At 37.3% G+C, this 22,956-nt stretch overlaps 1 non-coding gene and 1 pseudogene across 1 annotated transcript; one reads left to right on the plus strand and one right to left on the minus strand.

The window, feature by feature from the left end:
- The window catches only part of LOC122447270, a 64,624-nt pseudogene that overhangs the window by 26,065 nt on the left and 15,603 nt on the right, over nt 1-22,956 (minus strand).
- On the plus strand, nt 15,499-15,712 carry LOC122447707. Its single transcript, XR_006271359.1, has one exon. It is a non-coding gene; the product is annotated as a small nucleolar RNA U3 (small nucleolar RNA).

A 22,956-nucleotide genomic window follows, 5' to 3' on the forward strand; every position in this document is an offset into this window, starting at 1 on the left:
TTGGAGATACTTTTGCTGTATTTCTATACTTTAAGCCATCTGCTATATAAATGCTAGTTTGTTCCCTGCTTCTGGGTAAATAAGTTGCTTTGATTAGAAGGCAAACTAAAATAAATCCCTCAACTCATATGTGTGTGTGTGTGTGTGTGTGTGTGTGTGTGTGTGTGTTTTAATGTTCCTTTTTGTTTCTAGGTCAATGCTTCATTTTCTGCAGATATTCACCTCTGCTCTGAGCTCATCAAATGGGCTTACATCCAGAGCTCATCTCTTCTAATTAAGAAGCCAAATCAGAGAGAGAAAGACAGAAATAAGAGGGGAGGGGTTCCTCTCCACTGCAATTGCTCTTCTAGCCTCTCCACTCCTGATGGAACTTGTTTGTAAATTATTCAAGTTGTGCTGGGACCACTGTAAAATAATCTTCCAGTTATTTATCAAAACTTAAGGTATGTTTGTGAGGGAAATCTATGAAGAACACCCTGCCTTTCTTTATCTCTTTTGTTCAAGCCATATTTTATTTTGTGAATATTGTGCAGAGCTTGTCAAACAGTGATTAGGTCATTCTCTAATTGGTATTTAAATAAAGTTTTCTTTGCTACATATAGTTGCACTTCCTCTGATATTTCTTTCAGAACCTTTCTTTAACATCAAAGAAGATTTGATGGCTGTAAGTCTACCTGACTTGGATTGAGTTATTCTGAGTTTTTGTTTGCTTTGTCTTACATATGTTTGTACACATAACTCCATGTGCATGGTGGAGTCAGTATTATTAAGCAATATATAAAATAAGTACAGGTAACGAATGGCTCAACTGACAGACAACCATCCAGTCAGTTATAAAGAATCAAAATGTAGTAACCCCCCAAAATTCCTCTCTCTGTTATATTATTGTTACAAGCAACAGATAGGAAAATGGAGCTTATGGGCAGCCTTTTGTTACAATAAACATAAGAACTTTTCAAACTTTGCAAGTTTATGAGAAATTACAAATGAAAAAAGATCAACTTTTCTTATACTCTATTTATCTTAGAAAAATAGTTAATACTTTGTGAAAAAATGCCCATAGAAATATTATGTAGATCGATGAGATTATGAAAATCATTTGAAAGCCTTACTTAGGTACATTACTCAATACTTATCACAATAAGACCCTTGAACACAAAGTAATGAAGAGTCGTTAAAATTTTCTTATTAGTTGAAAATATTTATTAAGTATAAAGTCTCTTTCTCCAACTTCAGAAATATTTTTAAAAAGCTATTTGAGTCTCATATATTTAGCATATTTCTTCTTGCTTAGCAAGGAGAAAACACACAAACATTGTCTTTGATCATTTGATTCTGTTTCAAAAAATTGATTTTCCCTTTTAAAAATGTTCTTATTTATAAACACAGCAAATCTGTAGAACTAGATAACCTTCTATATAATGTAGCATTATGTAAACCTCACTAAATCTTTTACTGTAGCTAATTCTGATGAAATAAAATTGTCATACACTTTAAAAGACTTCTGAAAAGGCAAAGGTTGACTTAATCATTTCAAATATATGCATATACACAAAGCAGAAAACTCAAAACTACCAAATTTGAACACTAGTCAAAAACAGAGAGTCTTCAGAATTAAGTATGCATCTGTTTGGCCAGTTATATTCAGTATTTTCTTGCTTTTATGTTTTTAATCCTTTAAAGTAATCCTTCTTAGAGATCTAGGGACTACTAGAAGATGTGTAATATGTTATCATGTTTTAAAAAGCAAAAAAAACGTGGAAATTCTCAATTAAATTTTGTATTAATTAAATCTGATTTTTTGAGCAAATTCTTATGCCAACTTTAAGCTAATTTATATTCAAAATTTAACTGACTTATTTGAATGACTCTTACTGAATTACTTAGGCTTCCCTTGTGGATCAACTGGTAAAGAATCTGCCTGCAGTGTGGGAGACCTGGGTTTGTTCCCTGGGTTGGGAATATCCCCTGGAGAAATGAAAGGCTACCCACTCCAGTATTCTGGCCTAGAGAATTCCATGGACTGTATAGTCCATGGGTTACAAAGAGTTGGACACGACTCAGCGACTTTCACTTCATTTCAGTTCACTGGATTATTTTCTTTGCTCCAAAGATTACTTTGTACCCATGATAATTTTTATGTAGCTTATGATTAAAGATACTAGGCATATTTAAAACACTTATCCTATCAAACAAAATCCAGTCAGTGTCAGGGAGAGCCATGAAAGTTTTCTTCTGACTGAAATGAAGGCCGTAGGGAAAAAGGAGTCATATGTTTGAGTTTTGAAGACTTGCTACACTTTGTAAAACTCAGAAGGAAAAAAAGAGTATTTTCAACAATGCAAGTTTCTTTTTAAAAGACAAGATGTAAAATAGCTAACCATCTCTATAGAAGCAGAATATAGTTATAAAGTTTGTAGATGGTGAAGATTTTTTTTTTTTTTTTTTTTTTAATGTTGTGTCTGGAAGAGAAGTGTCTTCTGAGGAAGACACAACTAAAGTTTCTACTGTTGTGTTTGTTTGGTTTTATTCATTTTTAATTGATGAATTCTTAATGTTTAAACTTTCACACAGATATTTTGCTTTATTATTAGATATTAAGTTGGCTCACTGAAAACCAGAATCTCAATGACTGTAGAACTTACTCCTCCTAAGAGAAAGATACTTCCCTAATTTTTGCTGTTTGTTTTAAAATAATTTTTACTAAAATGCATTTTAATATATGTATCAGAAAAGCTCCCAAATCATGAGCATACAACCGAATGAATCTTTATCAAATGTCCACACCTGTGTAATCACAGCACAGATGAAGAAACAGAATATTTTATATTTACTGCCATATAGTGTCCCATGGACCATAGTAAGATAAAAACACAATACATGCAATTATCCATTTTACTATTTAAGCTGTCTCTTGTTTGGGAGTACTGTATGTAGTGTAGAAATGAATAGTATCTGTTATGGAATGAATTGTGCACCAGGGTTCACTTTCTGAATAAATCAGCAAAAGCCTGATTCAGTGTAAGATGATGGTACAATATCCAGTATAACTGAAAATATTCTAATTATAAACTTTTTCCTCATCCATAAGCATCTTTCTCCTTGAAGTAGTAGACATCAAGGTAGAGCAGGTAGAAAGAATGGGGTCATGTCATGCTAATAAATAAGGCATTGTGTTTAATTTCTGCTGTGAGAAGCTGCCCACACAGCTCAACCTAAGAAATTTCTAATGTTTTTTGTCCACCTAATGTTCTACATCTTCATTCCTAGCACCATGTATTTTATTTTTGGGAACTTCTTGACTCAATAGCTATAGCCAGCTTCTCCTTTACCTGGGACTGCAGAATTTGTGTTCGTGCTATCATAAAAGCATATCTCCATCCTCCTGCCTGAAGGAGAGTGAGAAACAATCAAATCACCATTTGGGCAGCCTTTTTCAATTCTTCTTCTCATGTGCATCCTTCAGACATGTATTAATAGGTACAGAAATGAGGACAACTTACTAGCACTCCCAGTCACTCACCACTTAGATAAGAACATTTGCTAACAGCCGCAAATGCAAATTTTGTGTTCCTTATGTCAGCTCAAATAGTCATCCTTTTTCTTCTAGAAAGCCATGCCTCTGTCAGCACTTCATTCTCATGGCCAAAACTCACAGTGCCTATGAAGAATCTGAAAGTTTACCCTGTTGGCAAGCTAACAAGTTAGTCTGCTACAGTTTGATGGATACTGGAAAGAAGAATGAATGTACCGAGTCAAAGATAAAGAGTTGAGTCAAAGATAAGAGTTATTAGTCACAAAAGTAGCAATAGCCAGAGTATCAGCAATTGTGCTGGTTCCCTGAGATCCAATTCCCACAAAGTGATTCAAAAGGGGTTAGATATTGACTGAATATATTATAGCCTACATTACAATAGGAAGTAAAACAAGTTTAGGAAACCCAAGCTTTTATTCTGTTGGTCTATTTTTTTGCCTTGATATTATTTTTATTATGGGTGTGCTGTGTGCTTAGTCACTCAGTTATGTCCAACTCTTTATGACCGCATGGACTGCAGCCAGCCAGGCTCCTCTGTCCATGGCGATTCTCCAGGCAAGAATACTGGAGTGGGTGCCATGTCTTCCTCCAAGGGATCTTCCTAACCCAGGGACTGAACCCAGGTCTCCTGCGTTGCAGGTGGATTCTTTACTGACTGAACCACCAGGGAAAGCTCATCTTTATTATACTGGACTGTAATTAAGCCTGTCATGTTCTCCAGAGGGAGACGCTATCTTTCTCTTCAAAGGCTCTGTGCTCTACAAATATCCTTCAAAAGGTAAGGTAGAGCAAAACCATCAACTCCTTTGCTCAGAAGACATGTAACAGTGTAACAGATCCATGGAAAATCACCCCTCAATATTCAACTGAACTCTACAAAAATCACAGTTATAGATAGACAAGAAAGAGGCAACAAAGTAGGAGGATGGGCTGTGGGCATCTAAAACACAGGCCAAGCAAACTACATACAACTTTAAGACCTACCCAAGCCAGATCTTGTATATACCACATCTGTTTGATGATGGACTATTGCTGTATGCATACACATTTAAGGTTTGAAAGGTCACAGAATACCTAAGTCATGATAGACAACTGAAGTCAAATGGTAATTTTAGTTTGTATGGTCAAACATTCTGTCTCTCCTAGGGCCCTGAGGAGAGGCAAAAGTAGTTTCTCAAAAAAAAAAAAAAAAAAAAAGCTATTATCAGCTGGGTAAGGGAACACATTGCTACAAATTTCTAAGGAGCAAACCCTGAGTCCAAACAGCAATCTTGTGTGTACAGCCAAAGCCATTTCAAACAAAATTGGTTTCTCTGGGTCATATAGTCCAGTGGTAGAATAGTTTCTTGTTTTGTATTTTAAGGAACATTGCACATATTACAGAAATTTATATTGTTCTAAATGACTGTGACTCAGACCATGAACTCCTTATTGCCAAATTCAGGCTGAAGTTGAAGAAAGTGGAGGAAACCACTAGAACATTCAGATATGACCTAAATCAAATCCCTTATGACTATACAGTGGAAGTGAGAAATAGATTTAAGGGACTAGATCTGATAGACAGGGTGCCTGAAACTGTAGGCAGAGGTTCCTGACATTGTACAGGAGACAGGAATCAAGACCATCCCCACGGAAAAGAAATGCAAAAAAGCAAAATGGCTGTCTGAGGAGGCCTTACAAATAGCTGTGAAAAGATGGGAAGTGAAGAGCAAAGGACAAAAGGAAAGATATATCCATTTGAATGAAGAGTTCCAAAGAAGAGCAAGGATAGATAAAAAAGCCTTCTTCGGCGATCAATGGAAAGGAATAGAGGATTTAGAAAGATGGTAACGACAACCCTTTATGCAAAACAGAAAAAGAGACACAGAAGTACAGAACAGACTTTTGAACTCTGTGGGAGAAGGTGAGGGTGGGATGTTGCGAAAGAACAGCATATATATTATCTATGGTGAAACAGGTCACCAGCCCAGGTGGGATGCATGAGACAAGTGCTCAGGCCTGGTGCACTGGGAAGACCCAGAGGAATCGGGTGGAGAGGGAGGTGGGAGGGGGGATCGGGATGGGAAATACGTGTAAATCTATTGCTGATTCATGTCAATGGATGACAAAACCCACTGGAAAAAAAAAAAAAAGAAAGGAATAGAGGGAAACAACAGAATGGGAAAGACTAGAGATCTCTTCAAGAACATTAGAGATACCAAAGGAACATTTTATGCAAAGATGGGCTCAATAAAGGACATAAATGGTATGGACATAACAGAAGAAGAAGAAGATATTAAGAAAAGGTGGCAAGAATACACAGAAGAACTGTAAGAAAAAGATCTTCGCTACCCAGATAATCACAATGGTGATTATAAAAAAAGATCTTCACGAATCAGATAATCACGATGGTGTGATCACTCACCTAGAACCAGACATTCTGGAACGTGAAGTTAAGTGGGCCTTAGGAAACATCCTTACGAACAAAGCTAATGGAGGTGATGGAATTCAAGTTGAGCTACTTCAAATCCTGAAAAAAGACGCTGTTAAGTGCTGCACTCAATATGCCAGCAAATTTGAAAAACTCAGCCGTGGCCACGGGACTGGAAAAGGTCAGTTTTCATTCCAATTCCTAAGAAAGGCAATTCCAAAGAATACTCAAACTACCACACAATTGCACTCATCTCACACGCTAGTAAAGTAATGCTCAAAATTCTCCAAGCCAGGCTTAAACAATACGTGAGCTGTGAACTTCCAGATGTTCAAGTTGGTTTTAGAAAAGGCAGAGGAACCAGAGATCAAATTGTCAACATCTGCTGGATCACTGAAAAAGCAAAAGTGTTCCAGAAAAACATCTATTTCTGCTTTATTGACTATGTCAAAGCTCTTGACTGTGTGGATCACAATAAACTGTGGAAAATTCTGAAAGAGATGGGACTACCATCTCTTTCAGAACCTGTATGCAGGTCAGGAAGCAATAGTTAAAACTGGACATGGAACAACAGACTGGTTCCAAATAGGAAAAGGAGTACATCAAGGCTGTATATTGTCACTCTGCTTGTTTAACTTATATGCAGAATATATGATGAGAAAGCTGGACTGGAAGCACAAGCTGGAATCAAGATTGCCAGGAGAAATATCAATAACCCCAGATATGCAGATGACACCACCTTTATGGCAGAAAGTGAAAAGGAACTAAAAAACCTCTTGATGAAAGTGGAAGAGGAGAGTGAAAAAGGTGGCTTAAAGCTTAACATTCAGGAAACTAAAATCATGACATCTGGTCCCATCAGTTCATGGCAAATAGATGGGGAAACAGTGTCAGACTTTATTTTTTGGGGCTCCAAAATCACTGCAGATGGTGATTGCAGCCATGAAATTAAAACACTTACTCTTGGAAGGAAAGTTATGACCAACCTAGAGAGCATATTAAAAAGCAGAGACATCACTTTGTCAACAAAGGTCTGTCTAGTCAAGGCTCTGGTTTTTCCAGTGGTCATGTATGGATGGGAGATTTGGACTGTAAAGAAAGCTGAGTGCCTAAGAATTGATGCTTTTGAACTGTGGTTTTGGAGAAGACTCTTGAGAATCCCTTGGAGTGCCAAGAGATCCAACCAGTCCTTCCTAAAGGAGATCAGTCTTGGGTGTTCACCGGTAGGACTAATGCTGAAGCTGAAACTCGAATACTTTGGCCACCTGATGTGAAGAGCTGACTCATTTGAAAAGACCCTGATGCTGGGAAAGGTTGAGGGCAGGAGGAGAAGGGGGCGACAGAGGATGAGATGGTTGGATGGCATCACTGACTTGATGGACAAGGGTTTGGGTGGACTCCGGGAGTTGGTGATGGACAGGGATGCCTGGCATGCTGCGGTTTATGGGGCCACAAAGAGTCAGACACAACTGAGCTACTCAACTTAACTGAAATGCTATTCAAAACTGGCAAGTTTTAGTGTTATTTGGTATATGGGTCAGCGATGCTCACCCATATTGTGTATATGTTGCCTCCAATATTCAAAAATCAGACTAAACATGTGTCTCTTTTTCTAGCAGTACAAGGTATCAGATGCAAAAATTTGTTCATTGAAGAAATATATCTCCATGTCTTGAACAACTGGACCTCAAGAGATTTCGATAGTTGACAGACACCTAAATTTTCATTAAATTTATTTCCCATTTACTGGCATACATGCATTTTATAAGGGATACTAGAATATTTGCTACTTTCTGCTCCTAAGTCAAAAGAACATATTACAATCAGTATAATAGAAGAACACAGTGTTCTGTAAATAAAGAGGCAATCAAGGATGGAGAGTTGAATTAGCCCCAAGGGAAGGCAGAGAATCTATATTACTAGCCCTAGGAGTTGGACAAAAATGGCTGTTGAAGATCTTTAGCAAGTATTAAAAAAAAAAAGAAAGAAGGAAAACACACTGGCCAGATTACTGGCGCTTATCAAATCCCTACACATGTGTTGATTTGTTCCAGCAATGAAATCGCTTAGGAACAGCAACTTTAACTGTTAATAAAAGAAAGATCCATTAAGCCTCTAATAATATGTCACTGCTATCTAAAATTCATCTATAAATTATATGGGTATGTGTTAAGTAATCATTATCACTGAATCTTTCAGGCTTTTAATGGTGGCAGAAGTCTCTGTAGTCCCTCCAGTAATGTGATATATATTTTGTTTTAATATTTTTGTAGTTCAGAGGAAGTTCTGATGGTTCCATTTGGCTTACTCTGCTGCTGCTGCTAAGTCGCTTCAGTTGCGTCCGACTGTGTTTAATCACATAGACAGCAGCCCACCAGGGTCCAGGCAAAAGTACTGGAGTGGGTTGCCATTGCTTTTTCCGTTGGCTTACCCTAGCATCATATTTATCAGTTAATTTGTTAGGGAATGAAAGTGAAATTGTTAGTCTCACAGTTGTGTTGACTGTGACCCCATGGACTGTAGCCCACCAGGCTTCTCTGTCCATGGCATTTTCCAGGATAGAACAGTGGAGTGGGTAGCCATTCCTTTCTCCAGGGAGTCTTCCCAACCCAGGTATCAAACACAGATATCCTGCATTGCAGGCCGTTTCTTTACCATCTGAGCCACTAAGTTAGGGAATATATGTGGACTTTCTGCAAATTAATAAATGTGCATGCATGCCAAGTCACTTCAGTCATGTCTGACTCTGCAACCCTATGGACTATAACTCACCAGGCTCCTCTGTCCATGGGATTCTCCAGGCAAGACTACTTGAGCAGAGAAGAGTGCACTGCCATTCCCTCCTCCAGGGGAACTTCTCAACCTAGGGATCAACCAGCTTCTCTTGCCTCTCCTACCTTGGCAGACAGGTTCTTTAGCACTTTCATTTTCACATTGGCAGACAGGTTATTTACCACTAGTGCCACCTGGGAAGCCACCCAAATTACTAAATACCTCTATCCAATTAGGCATTCTGGACTGGGGATACAATCACAGAGATGATTCATGACCTATAGGGACCATTGTGAGAAGAGCTCAGGCCAAAACGCCATTTCTAACATAACTTCCATAATCCCTAGTATAATTGTGGACCACAAGAGAATTTGGGGTCAACTATAATTGTCAGTTCAAAGCATTGTATCCAGCAGTATCCACAATGTCTGATTGTTTCCCTTTCTGCAGTACACAGTCACCTTAGTAAATAATCATAGGTCTCTTTGTAGAAGGCTGGGGAGATATATAGCATATGGCATCTGACTATATAGTAGAATTCTTTCTCAAGCTCTACCATCATTCCCTTAACTCAAGGTGTTCTTGGGTTGTGAACTAACTCTATCCTGGAATTGTTTATCGGATTATTGTAGTGATTTCAGTTAGATCTTAGTTCATCAGATCTAGAGATTTTCAGGTTATACACAAATCAAGTGAGATTTTAGCAGTCCACTCATATATTTTATTTCAGTTCTCGGGGTACTATAATCTACTAGGCAATGCCAAAGACCTCTGATGGTCAAAACATTCTGATCATTTGCTTCCTCCATGCTACCTAGTATGGTGAGCAAGCTTATTGCCTTTTGTTGAGTTTGAGCAAAATCCCCATAGCTTTTTTGTCAAGTCTAATTTTAGCCCCAAATTTATTCTCCTTTTCTCCTATGTTTTTGTGTGTGTTCCTGACTGTTTGCACTATAAAAATAAATGTACTTGCACATATGCATGCAAACACAGACACACAAAGATAGGACTGGTGAATTTAACATTAAAATTATGTATTGTTATGCCTAGAAAAGTAGTGGTCACATGAGAGAGCCTTCTTAATATTATAGATGATATCTGTGAATCATAAATCAATTCTCCACAGAATAGTTGTGATGGAAACCCAGTTCAACATAGCTTAAGGAAGGAGGAAAATAGATCAACTCCTGTAACTGAGCTATAAGAATGATACAACCTAACTTTAAGTATATTGAAAACTATAAGTTACACCACAACCCAGAACTTTGTCTCTACTGCTTCTTAACATTTCTTTCTGTATGTTGGCTTAATTCTCTCTGAATAGTTTTGTCAATTTTGAACATTACTATGGCCCTCAAGATATATTAGCATGATATATTTTCACTTTTATTACCAGAGAGTATAAGCAGGGCCAAACAAGCAAGATATTAAAATAAATAACCCATTCCAGGGAAATATTATTGGCACAAAGTTAATAATAGCCTTCCCAAAGTAAGCATACTATCCTGTAATGAAGAAAAACTAGATAGACAAAATAATAACCATTACTGATAAGAAAAATGTAATATTCATTTGTCTAAAAATTTTATCTACATCACCAAAATGAGGTTGAACAAATAAAGACAAGATTTGTACTCATGGAAATATACCTAGGAACTGTAAATTATGTTACCAATAGGTGAGTAATTACTTGCATGCATTATGTATATATACATTTATGTGCACATATATGTATGTAGGTAGATATATAATTGAGTTAAATTTAGCAAGGGAAAAGTCTTATATAAAGAAAATGCAATATACTTTTAAAAGGATGCAGATCTTTGTTACCTCTTTTTTATTCAATTAACTACGGAAAAATCACCAAGCAAAATAAATGATCCAAATTAGAAATTTTATGTTTTAAATGGCATCTGTGTTTTGTTACAACAGATGATTAAATTACCTTGGAAACTAAGTTGGGAAATTTCCTCACAATATTGAAAGAGAATAGATAAAATTTGTAAATTGACTTTAAACAAATGTGTGTGTCCATATTATAATTATACATAGATAGATGTTAGAAAATTGACAGCAAAGGGAAACAATATTTAAAAGGAAAAAGGAAATCAAATGACACTTGCATGTGCAATAGTTTAGTATATTGTTAAAGAAATTTATTGTTAAAGTATATTGTTAAAGAAATAAGCATATTTTAACCTATTACTTTGCCAACAAAGGTCTGTCTAGTCAAGGCTATGGTTTTTCCAGTAGTCATGTTTGGATGTGAGAGTTGGACTGTAAAGAAAGCTGGGTGCCAAAGAATTGATGCTTTTGAACTGTGGTGTTGGAGAAGACTCTTGAGAATCCCTTGGACTGCAAGGGGATCCAACCAGTCCATCCTAAAGGAGATCAGTCCTGGGTGTTCTTTGGAAGGACTGATGCTGAAGCTGAAACTCCAGTACTTTGGCCACCTGATGTGAAGAGCTGACTCATTGGAAAAGACCCTGATGCTGGGAAAGATTGAGGACAAGTGGAGAAGGGAACCACAGAGGGTGAGATGGTTGGATGGCATCACTGACTCAATGGATATGAGTTTGGGTGGACTCTGGGAGTTGGTGATAGACAGGGAGGCCTGGCATGCTGTGGTCCATGCGGTTGCAAAGAGTCAGACACGACTAAGTGACTAAAGTGAAGTGAACAGGTCTGTATTACACTCTGTACTATATCTGCAAGTAACAAGCTATGCTGTGTGTTAGAACTTAAGTCTAATAATCAGTTCAAGCTACCATAATTCAATTGAACTGAAAAGAGATCTATGAATTTTGACATGGTTTCCCACCTGTTGATTAAGGAGCTGTTTCCTGAGTGATCTGATGCAAAAATAATGACTATGACATGGATTGGTCGAGGACTCTGGCATCTTTATATTTCAGCTCCAGATAACTAGTACCCATAACACTGGGATGTTTTAGATTTTTATGTAACAAAATATACAGTAGAATAGGGACTATGTGATTAGAGAAATTTTAAATTTATCCAAAGTAAAACTATTTGCCTTTTCTTAAATGAAAATAATCTAGACTTTACAACTAAATGATACTATTCATAATAGATACAGTCAAGGAGGATGGATGAACAATTTTATGATTTGGATATAATTACTACTTTTCCCTCTACTGAGATATGCTTTTGAGGCTCTTCTGTGTTTTGTCTTGACCTGTCACAGTCAGGAAATTGCCTTGTTCGATGCTGGGATTCTACAAAGGTACATTAAACAGGAGAATATGACAGCCTAGGGGTTAGGGCTGGGCACCTGCTAATTCCAATACCAGGCTGACAGTACTAGGTCAGCTTCCACCTGTCATTTTCCTATGGAAATAAAGATGTGTAAAACTTAACATAGTATCATAAAAGCAGAATAAAGAGTACAGATGGCAGTTGAGTAAGGGAGAGGGGTGGATAGTTTCTATCAGCTAGATTCACTTGAAGCATTTACCTTATCAAATAAAATGCACATCTATCCAAGAAACTCAAAGATATTTTTGAATTCTGGAAATATTTGTGAGATCTGCTCAGGTTGTGACAACCACTTCAATTATATTATTAAGTGAACAATTTTTCTGAAATAATTTATGTGGCAGAATATTGTCTTTATATGCTTTTTGAAGTATTAGTCATATCTCACACTCAATATTTTCAGTTTTCCAGGGCAGTAACTGTACCATACACACCTTTTTATCCATAATATAACACCTACTCAATGATATTCTTAGTGATTGGCCATAGAAATAGATTAAATAATTAATAATTAGATGGAAAATAGAACTGGATTAAAAACAGAAGTGACTTATCAAACTGCTACAATTCATAATATTAGGTGTCATCAGCTTCAGGAAATCATTTTCTTCTGAAATGGATTTAAAATGCAATTTGTGGAATATGGTATTTTAATCTTCCTCCTCCTTGAAAGCTTACCTTCAATTACTCTCTGAGCTGCAACTTGAGATGATATCTGTTTCAATTATTTCCTACTGTTTCTGAAATTAATAAGGATAACAAGGATACCCAGACATTTAGCCTTTATAAGCACTTATACTTTGACCTTCTCTGATTTCTAGAATTGCTATCCTATTGAAGAGTAGTTAGATTACTCCAGACTTAGATATAGCCACCTCATAGAAGCTTGTTAAGTATTAGAATGGTTTACAATGCTCTCAAACTTTACCATATATTAAAAACAACTGGAATCTTGTGACCACATAGTTTCCTGGGTCCCATCTTCAGAGTTCCAACAGACACACAGTTATTGTCTTTGACCAAAAGACAAACAGATTTTTATACAGAGCCTTCAGAAAGAAACTCAGCTCTATTGACAACTTGAGTTTAGCCTACTGAGATTCATGTTCAATTTATATAGAATATAAAATAACAAATTCATCTTTTTAATCAAGAAATAATACAAAATATAAAGTAATATAAAATGTATATAGGTATTGAAAAATTTCTATGACCTTAGAGTTGTACTTCCCTATCTGTTCTTTACTGACCTTCACCTGCCACAAATTTAAAATATAGGTGACCATCACAGCGTGAAGATCCCTGAACCTAATACCAGAAAACTAGCATTTGAAATATTTATCTACCACTTACTACCTGTATTAATTTACACAAGTACATTTCTTCATTTAATTGACAAACATTTGAGACTCTTCTATGGAAAAGGCATATCTTATGTGTTGGGACAGAAAATTAGGTATGGCTGCTGTCTTTAAGTAACTTTGATGTTGGAGGATTGGCGTGAAATCAAGATATAGAACAGTGTGAAATGATTTAGACATTGATATTCAGAACTGTGACATGAAAACCTAGAAGAGGGGTGTTTCAACTCAAGTTTTATGATTCTAATATTTTTTTATATAAAACTATAGTTCTCACAAGGAAGGGGATCTAATATTTAATAAAGTTGGTCAGAGCTGCCAGATGATTAAGTGGTCAGTTAAGACAAATAATGGTCAAGTTTTTATTCACTAAGTATAATAATATAAGCAAGTGTCCAGAAATAGAATGCTGCCAACTTCTTTCTTCCCTGAATATTGGCATCAGTGTGGATCAAGTGATGTGCAAGGCAGAAAAGGGGAATTGCCTTGGTGTTGATGAACTCTGAATAAAAAAGGCTCTAGATGTTTTATGGACCAGAAAACTTGGGGAAAGGGAAGGGTTAAGAGTGGGAAAATAATGAATATGCATAGTCAGAGCCCTCAGATAAAAAAGTCTAGGTGCAAAGTCTGGAAAACTGCTTCAGCAGTATCCTCTCTTCTGTTCCCAGAAAAGAGACCTCCAAATGGAGGGTCCTAGATTAATATAAATATGTATTATAGCATGACTGGCCCCAGGTGGAAAATCTTGAATACAACTCTCTCGAAGGACTGCAGTTCATTGGCTGTGCATCCTCTGGTGTGAGGACAGCAGCTCCCCGGTGAGGTCTGTGAGTCATAGCATTTGTAACTGTCAGTGATTAGGCTTTAAAAATCAAACACATAATTCTAGCCTGATAGGTCCTATATGTATAGACCAGTGCTGACTAAAAGAAATATAATGAGCCATATAATTTTAAATTTTATACTAGCCATATTAAAAACATAAGGACAGATAAAATCAACTCAATAACACAGTTTATTTGAACCAATGTAGCCAAACATGTCCAAGTATATTCAATATTGAAAATATTTTTAATTATTAAAAATTATTAATGAGATGTATTGCATTCTTTTTTTTTTCCCTGTGTTTTCAAAATCTGGTGTATGCACACACTTATATAGCATATCCATTGGGTCTAGCCATACTTGAGTATTTAATAATCATTGGCTATCATACTAGACACTGTAGATGCTGTTTTCTAAGCATTTGGGAAAAGGCACAAAAGTGTTGTCCAAAATTATCCAATCCCAATTTTCAGTTTTGGGCCCCCAGTTACTACTAGTCATGTGGCCATAGGGAAAATTCATACTTCCTTGAATCAATATATTTAAATTATCTAGTAAACTCTAATACATATTTGGGACTCAAAATGCATTAGTTCCCTTTACCTCAAAGTTTCTTGCTTTACATGAATTATCTTAATTGAAGAGGATCATTGTAGGGTTTTAATATATAAAACATATTAACTATTTTGGTGTGTGTGCAGAAAAGAGTTAACATAGCAGATCTTCAACTGCTATCTTCAGAAAGGCCAGCTTGCAAGGTTGGACTGTGGCTGCTGTCTTGACCTATTTTCTAACTGATGAAAGATAAATCATAGTGTGTAGACTGTAAAAATCTGATTTATGGTAACCGCTTGTTTTCCTTTTCAGAATGTGGAATTCTAAAGATGTGGAGGGGGCACATGTGATTAGGCAACTAAAACCACAGGAGCCGAGCCCCTAAGGGGCTTCCCTGGGAAGAAAGCTGCAAAGATTTTAATGTACTTTTTCATTGCTTTGGAAAGGAAATACTTAATTTGCCCCATCATAAGAAGAAGAGAGCATAATGAATCCTGTTTATAGATTTCTACAGATACTGTGTACTTTGTCTTTTTTTTCTTTGTTAATCCTATCATATGTCTTTTCATTGTAATAAACCTTAGTCTGAGTCCATCTAGTGAATCACTAAACATGAGGGTGATCTTGGAGAACTCTGAAACATTCTAAACATGGAATAAATTATTATTTGAGTTTAATCTCTATAATAAAACTATTTCCACTTGAGTAATGTATTAGCACTTTCAGGAAAGGCAAAATTAAATAAATAAAATACAATTTTCAAGACTATACTTTCAGGGATCATTTCTATAGTTTGTTACTAGAGAAGTTTCTCTGATTGTGTAGAGCACCCGAAACCATGAGGAGGAGATGCAGTGTTCTCTCCTGAGCGTGAAGCCGGTCTTTGGTGTTGCTTCTGCAGCTGCCATTGGCCACTGATGATCGTTCTTCTCTTCCTTTGGGAGAGTAAGAGGGAGAGGACACCATCTGAGTGGTTTCCCAAAAAAAAAAAAAAAAAAATACAATTTTCAGGTAGACAAATTGAGAAAACTGAGCTTAAGTAGTGGAGAAGGAAGTGGCAACCCACTCCAGTACTCTTGCCTGGAGAATATCATGAACAGAGGAGCCTGGCAGTCTGTGGTCCATGGGGTCGCAGAGAGTCGGACACGACTGAACGACTGAGCATGAGCTTAAGTGGTGCTTCTGGCTGAATTTCTGGGAGTCTTGAGAGCTCCCACCATGGACCTCCCACCAGAGACTATGATTTCCAATGTGTTCCAAACTATTCAGGTTTGCAGCTAAGAAGGAAACAAAATGATTTCTTCAGGACCCTGATACTTGTTTCATGAAAGTAGAAAGTAAAGTCGCTCAGCCGTGTCCGACTCTTTGCGACCCATGGACTGTAGCCTACCAGGCTTCTCCTTCCATAGCATTTTCCAGGCAAGAACACTTGAGTGGGTTGCCATTTCCTTCTCCAGGAGATCTTCCCGACCCAGGGATTGAACCCGGGTCTCCTGCATTGTAGGCAGACACTTTACCGTCTGAGCCACCAGGGAAGTCCACTTGTTTCATGATGATGTGTTAAAACAGATGAGGTTAACTATTTGCAATGAATTTTCATATAAAAATATCATAAATGTAGAAGCTGCCAATGGTCTGTCTTGGATATGGAGAAATACTCTCAACTAATTGCAGACCTTGTCAGGGTGGGTATTTGTTGTTGGAAACTCCATAAAATCAAGACAATGTATCTGAGTCTTCCTTTCAATGTGATAAGACCATATAACTAATTCTTAATGGAACATGGGCGGAAGTGATGTGTTTCTTCCAGGTGTCATTTTCTAAGAAGCAGATGTCCTTCTCCACTGCCTTCCACTTTGTCAGTTGGGTAAAGCAGAAAATTCCAAGATCGCAGTGGATGGAAAAATTGAAAAACAGAAACAGGCAATGCTTTGATCTAGGTCACAGGCCAAACATCTGACCCAAAATATCCACATTGGGCTGTTATAGAAATAAGGCATACACATTGATTGTTTGAAGATTCTAAAACTGTAAGAATACTTAGCAGTTGTTACTCTAACACAAGAAAATTTCAGGATATAGGAAAATAACTGTATTTAAAAACTACCCCCAATTCGACTTCAACATTCAAACACACCTTGACAAGTTTTACTTCCAGAAGATCCTGTTACTTGTGGATACATTAGTGCCTTGGCAAGAGTAATGAGAGCACTCTTCATGGTGATTATGTTTTCTGAAGGGTTAAATCCTGGGCAGTCTAGTCCCAGATCAGAATTACTTTTAAAGAATCCCAGGCCAAAAATAAATATATAAAATTAAACCTAAATTGTTTCATAAACAATTAAAGGTGTTTTTACAATATAAATACCTCTGACTCTTAGTACCCACCTATGGCTAACAACTAGCATCATAGCAACCCTAAAACTTCACACTCACTTAAATGCTCCATGAATTCCCTCTTGTATTCTCTTGGTGATCTCTTCATCACCTCTATTCTTTCATCCCCTCCAACTTTACCAAAATGCTGCTACAGTCAGCAGAAGTGTGAGCCCCACAAGCATTACAACTTCAAGTGGATACTTGTTAAGTAGAAAATGTAATGCTATAGCAGATTTTTATACACTCAGTGAATTATATATCAGTTGACAATTTGACACATAGTCATCTCTCAGTATCTAAAGGTATTGGTTCCAGGACCAAGCAGAGACAAAAATCTGTGGACATTCAAGTCCCATATATAAAATGAGTTATAATAACTGCATATTTAATTTCTATATTTTCTTAACAGAACTTTAGTCAGTTATATGACTTTTCTGAAGAGTTTGAAAACAAAAATCTCCAACTGTAGATGCCACAATACATAATGTTTATCTTAATATATTAAAAGATTCAATATAGTCTTAATCCTTTCCAGGAAGAAGTAAATGTTTGCCTTTGACTGTGTGGATCACAACAAATTATAGAAAATTCTTAAAAAGATGGGAATACTAGAGCACTATACCTGTCTACTTAGAAACCAGTATGCAGGTCAAGAGCAACAGTTAGAACTGGACATGGGGCAACTGACTGGTTTAAAATTAGAAAAGGAGTATGGCAAGGCTGCATATCATCATTTAATTTATATGCAGAGTGCATCATGCGAAATGCTGAATGGGATGAATCACAACCTGGAATCAAGACTGCCACTTGTTCCTAGGAATAAAAGCTAGGACAAATCTAAACTGTGTATTAAAATGCAAAGACATCACTTTGCTGACAAAAGTCCATATAATCAAAGCTATGTTTTTTCCAGTAGGCATGTATGCATACGAGAGTGGGACCAAAAAGAAATCTGAGAGCTGAAGAATTGAGGTGTTTGAACTGTGGTGATGGAGAAGACTCTTGAGATTCTCTTGGACTGCAGGGAGGTCAAACCAGTCAATTATAAAGGAAATAAATCCAGACTATTCATTGGAAGAACTGATATTGAAACTGAAGCTCTGACTTTGACTACTATATGTGAAGAGTTGATTCATTGGAAAAGACACTGATGCAAAAGATGAAGTCAAAAGGAGAAGAGGATGGCAGAGGATGAGATGGTTAGAATACATCATTGATTCAATGGACATGAATTTGAGGAAACTCTGGGAGATAGTGAAGGATGGAGAAGCCTGACTTTCTGCAGTCCATGGGGTTGCAAAGAGTCGAATATGACATGGTGACTGAACACAACACATCTGCTAATTCAGTTCAGTTCAGTCGCTCAGCTGTGTCCAGCTGTGTCCCCATGGACGGCACACTCCAGGCTTCCCTGTCCATCACCACTCCCAGAGCTTGTTCAAACTCATGTCCATCCAGTCGGTGGTGCCATCCAACCATCTTATCCTCTGTCACCCCCCTGTATCCTCCTACCTTCAATCTTTGACAGCATCAGATTCTTTTCAAATGGGTCAGTTCTTCACATCAGGTGGCCAAAGTATTGGAATTTCAACTTCAGCATCAGTCCTTTCAATGAATATTCAGGACCGATTTCCTTTAGGATCTACTGGTTTTATCTCCTTGCAGTTCAAGGCACTTTCAAAAGTCTTCTCCAACACCACAGTTTAAAAACATCAATTTTCTTCAGTGCTCAACTTTCTTTTTGGTCCAACTCTCACATCCATAGATGACTACTGGAAAAACCATAGGTTTGACTAGATGGACCTTTGTTGGAAAGTACTGTCTCTGCTTTTTAATATGCTGCCTTGGTTGGTCATAGCTTTTTTTCCAAAGAGCAAGTGTCTTTTAATTTCATTGCTTAAGTCATCATTTGCAGTGATTTTGGAGCCCAAGAAAATAAGTCTGTCACTGTTTCCATTGTTTCCCTATCTATTTGCCATGAGGTGATGGGACAAGATGCCATGGTCTTCATTTTTGAATGTTGAGTTTTAATCAGCTTTTTCACTCTCCTCTTTCATTTCATCAAGAGGCTCTTTAGTTCTTCTTCACTTTCTGCCATAAAGGTGGTGTCATCTGCATATCTGAGGTTATTGATATTTCTCCTGGCAATCTTGATTCCAGCTTGTGCTTCATCCAGCCCAGAATTTCACATGATGTATTCTGCATATAAGTTAAATAAGCAGGATGACAATATACAGCCTTGACATACTCCTTTCCCAGTTTGGAACCAATCTATTCTTCCATGACCAGCTCTAACTTTTGCTTCTTGATCTGCATACAGATTTCTCAGGAGCAGGTCAGGTGGTCTGGTATTCCCATCTCTTGAACAATTTTCCACAGTTTGTTGTGATCTACACAAAGGCTTTAGTATAATCAATAAAACAGAAGTAGATTTTTTTTTCTGGAATTTTCTTGGTTTTTCCATGATTCAGCGGGTGTTGGCAATTTGATCTCTGGTTCCTCTGCCTTTTCTAAGTCCAGCTTGAACATCTGGAAGTTCACAGTTCACCTACTGTTGAAGGCTGGCTTGGAGAATTTTCAGCGTTACATCAAAATTTTGAAAATTTTGAGCATTTCAGTCAGGTGAAAATATCTCTATGTGAAAAAAAGAACATAGATAGTTCTTGATTCTTTTTCTATTTCACTGACTGAATATATAATGCCTGATGAATTTAGAGCCATAACATAACCAGGAAACTATTTTTTGACCTCTGAAAAATGCATAACCATCAAAAGTTATTATAAAAGCAGTTCTTATAACAATTTGACCATATTAATTTAAAGAGTTCATACTCATCTTTACCACCAAGGCAGGCTGAAGTGTTAACCCACGGTATGGCCTAAAGCTGTGGTACCTAGTTTTGTTTTTTTTTTTTTTTACTAAAAAACTTCTGAGGTATTTTTTGGAGGTTATTGTTGAGGCAGTCCGAGTATGGGTTGGAAAATAATTTCCAAACAGAAAGCATTTCAGAAGGACTGAGTTTATTAAGAACAAAGAGCAGAGATAATGATAGCTCTGTGAGCTCAGTGGGCCAAACTCTTGACAGACCAGGGAGAGTGACAGTTTTCCTGGGTTAGTGGCCAATTTTTAGTCTCAAGACAAAGAAAACTCCTGGAAAGTTGGCAATAAATGATTGGTTAGGGTACTATAGAGTGGCTGACCAGACTGGGCATCTTTGCCTAATTTGAAGTCAGGAAGACTCAGTGATGATTGGGGCGGGGAGGCGAGTGTTGGCAATGGCCAGAAAGGGGCTCAGTCAATTTCGGAGGTGGGCTTAGTTCTGGGGTCCACCTCCGTGGCCTTGGTACAAGGCTTTGAACCTGTGGCTTTAGGGCAGGACTCAAGTTGAGGTTTAGAAAAATATACATACAACTTTATTTTCATCTACTTTTCATATTATTTCCAAGTTTCCTGAAACTTTTTCACAGATCCAAGTTTTAGAATATGTGACTTGGAATATGTGTATCCCACACACAAACCCTGTATTTCCTTTCCATTAAAAATCAAATGGTTAACAATAAAAAAAAAAAAAAAATCAAATGGTTAAATATCATCCAGCCTCTGTTCATTTTTCTCACACTCAGTTCTATACAACATTCAATTTTAAAAAAAACTTGAGGAAAGTTTAGAAACGAGTTTGGAACAAATCTTAATTTTCTGAAGTTCATAAATTTGTCTAATATCCACTACCATGCTGTTTATTGTTTTGGGCTTCCCCAGTGGCTCAGTGGTAAAGAATCTGCCTGCAATGCTGGAGACATGGGTTTGAACTCTGGTTTGGGGAAGTAGATGTGTGCATGCATGCCGAGTCGCTTCAGTTGTGTTCAACTCTGTGCGACCCTATGAACTGTTGCCCACTAGGCTCCTCTGTCCATGGGATTTCCCAGGCAATAATACTGGAGTGGGTTGCCGTGTCCTCTTCCAGGGTGTTTTCCCGACCCAGGCATCAAACTCATGTCTCTTCTGTCTCCTGCATTGGCAGGCAAGTTGTTTACCACAAGTGTCACCTGGGAAATAGCTAAGTAATCTTAAAAATAAAGAAGAGAAAAAAAAAAAAGAGAGAGAAAAAAATAAATAAAGAAGAAATTTTGCAGACCATATTTCCAATAATGACTACTTTTCAATTTTTTAAGTAAGTCTTCATAATGTTAATACAACAATAATCTAACTAGCCTTTAACACTTAGGGCTTGCCCAGGACATCAGTGAAATGGTGGTATAGGAATTTCAACTTGCTTATACCCATCCACCAACCTCAATTTGAACTATTCTCTGTGCAGAAAAATATCTTCACAAGAGCCAGGGATTACAGGTGATTACAGAATCTGGGTAAAGCACAGAAATAAGACTCTGAGGATGGTGGAAAAAGTAGATTCACACAAATGCCTTCAACCCTCCCCTAGGCCCAGGCAGCCTACAGGGAAAGAGATACCTGCTCCCTGGGAGGAGAAGTAATGAGCACTTGACTGAAACATGGAAACCCAACTTGCTCTCTCTGTCTAAGTGACTTCTGAGGGTTCCTGGGAACTCAGGCCCGTGACTTGGTTTGGGGTCTGCCAGAGGCCCCAAGTGTCTCCTTGCAGGATCCCATGGACTCAGACCATAGTAGGTTCTGGAAGTGGGGGCACTCCTGTGAATCCAAGTCTACCCTCTCAGCTTTCCCCTGTCGACTTCAGTGGCCCAGACATCTCAGGAGCCAGCCCAACTCAGAAGGCACCACCAGCCCCTGCAGCCCCAGGTGACTTCCAGAGCCTTAAGCTCACAACACTTCCTCAAACCGAGTCCCCAGGCTCACCTCATTGCTGCTACACTTGTGCACTGATGGTGAGATTGCAAATTGTTGCAACCACTATGTAAGATTATGGAGGTTCCTCAAAAAAAATCCATTTCTGGGTATTTTTCAAATGAAATAAAATCATTATATGGAAAAGATATCTGCATCTTCCCCATATTCATTGTAGCATATTTACAACAGCCAAGAAATGGAAACAATCTAACTGTCCATTGGGGAATGAATGGATAAGGCAACCATGATATACAATGGACTATTACCCAGTCATCCTACCTACTTATGTGGATGAATCTTGAGGATACTATGCTAAATGAAATAAGTCAGAGAAAGACAAATATTTCACTCATATGTGAAATCTAAAAAAGCTGAACTCAAAGAAATAGAGAATAGAATGGTGCCCATCTATAAGGGGCTGGCTGTGGGGGAAAAGGGGAAAAGTTGGTCAAAGGGTACAAACTTCTAGTTATGAGGTGAAGAAGTTATGGGCATCGGGAATATAATGTATAGCGTGGTAACTATAATTAGTGATACTGTATTACATAGTTGAAAATTGTTAAGAGTAGATCCTAAAATTTATTATGACAAAAAATATTAATTATATGAGGGATTGGAGGTGTTCACATATTGTGATAATCATTTCACAACACATACATATATCAAATTATCACTTCCTACACCTTAAATTTGCATGTTACATGTCAATAACATATCAATAAAGGTGGAAAAATATTTTTTTAAAATAAATTAATGAAAAAAGTGCCTTCATTAGTGTTGGCACTAATTTGTTTCTAACAGTAGTGTATATGGGAAACTATTTCTTCACAGTTATATGAATTTTATACACTATTACACTTTTACATGATTCTAATTTAAAAATTGAATCTTAGGTACATCTGGAAATGTTTTAACAACAAATACTTAACTTGAAACTTAGGTGGAGCCAGTGGTAAAGAATCTGCCTGCCAATGCAGGAGACATGAGTTGTAGGTTCCGTCCCTGGGTAGGGAAG

Source organism: Cervus canadensis, chromosome 9 (genome assembly GCF_019320065.1).
Source record: "Cervus canadensis isolate Bull #8, Minnesota chromosome 9, ASM1932006v1, whole genome shotgun sequence".
NCBI classification, from domain to species: domain Eukaryota; kingdom Metazoa; phylum Chordata; class Mammalia; order Artiodactyla; family Cervidae; genus Cervus; species Cervus canadensis.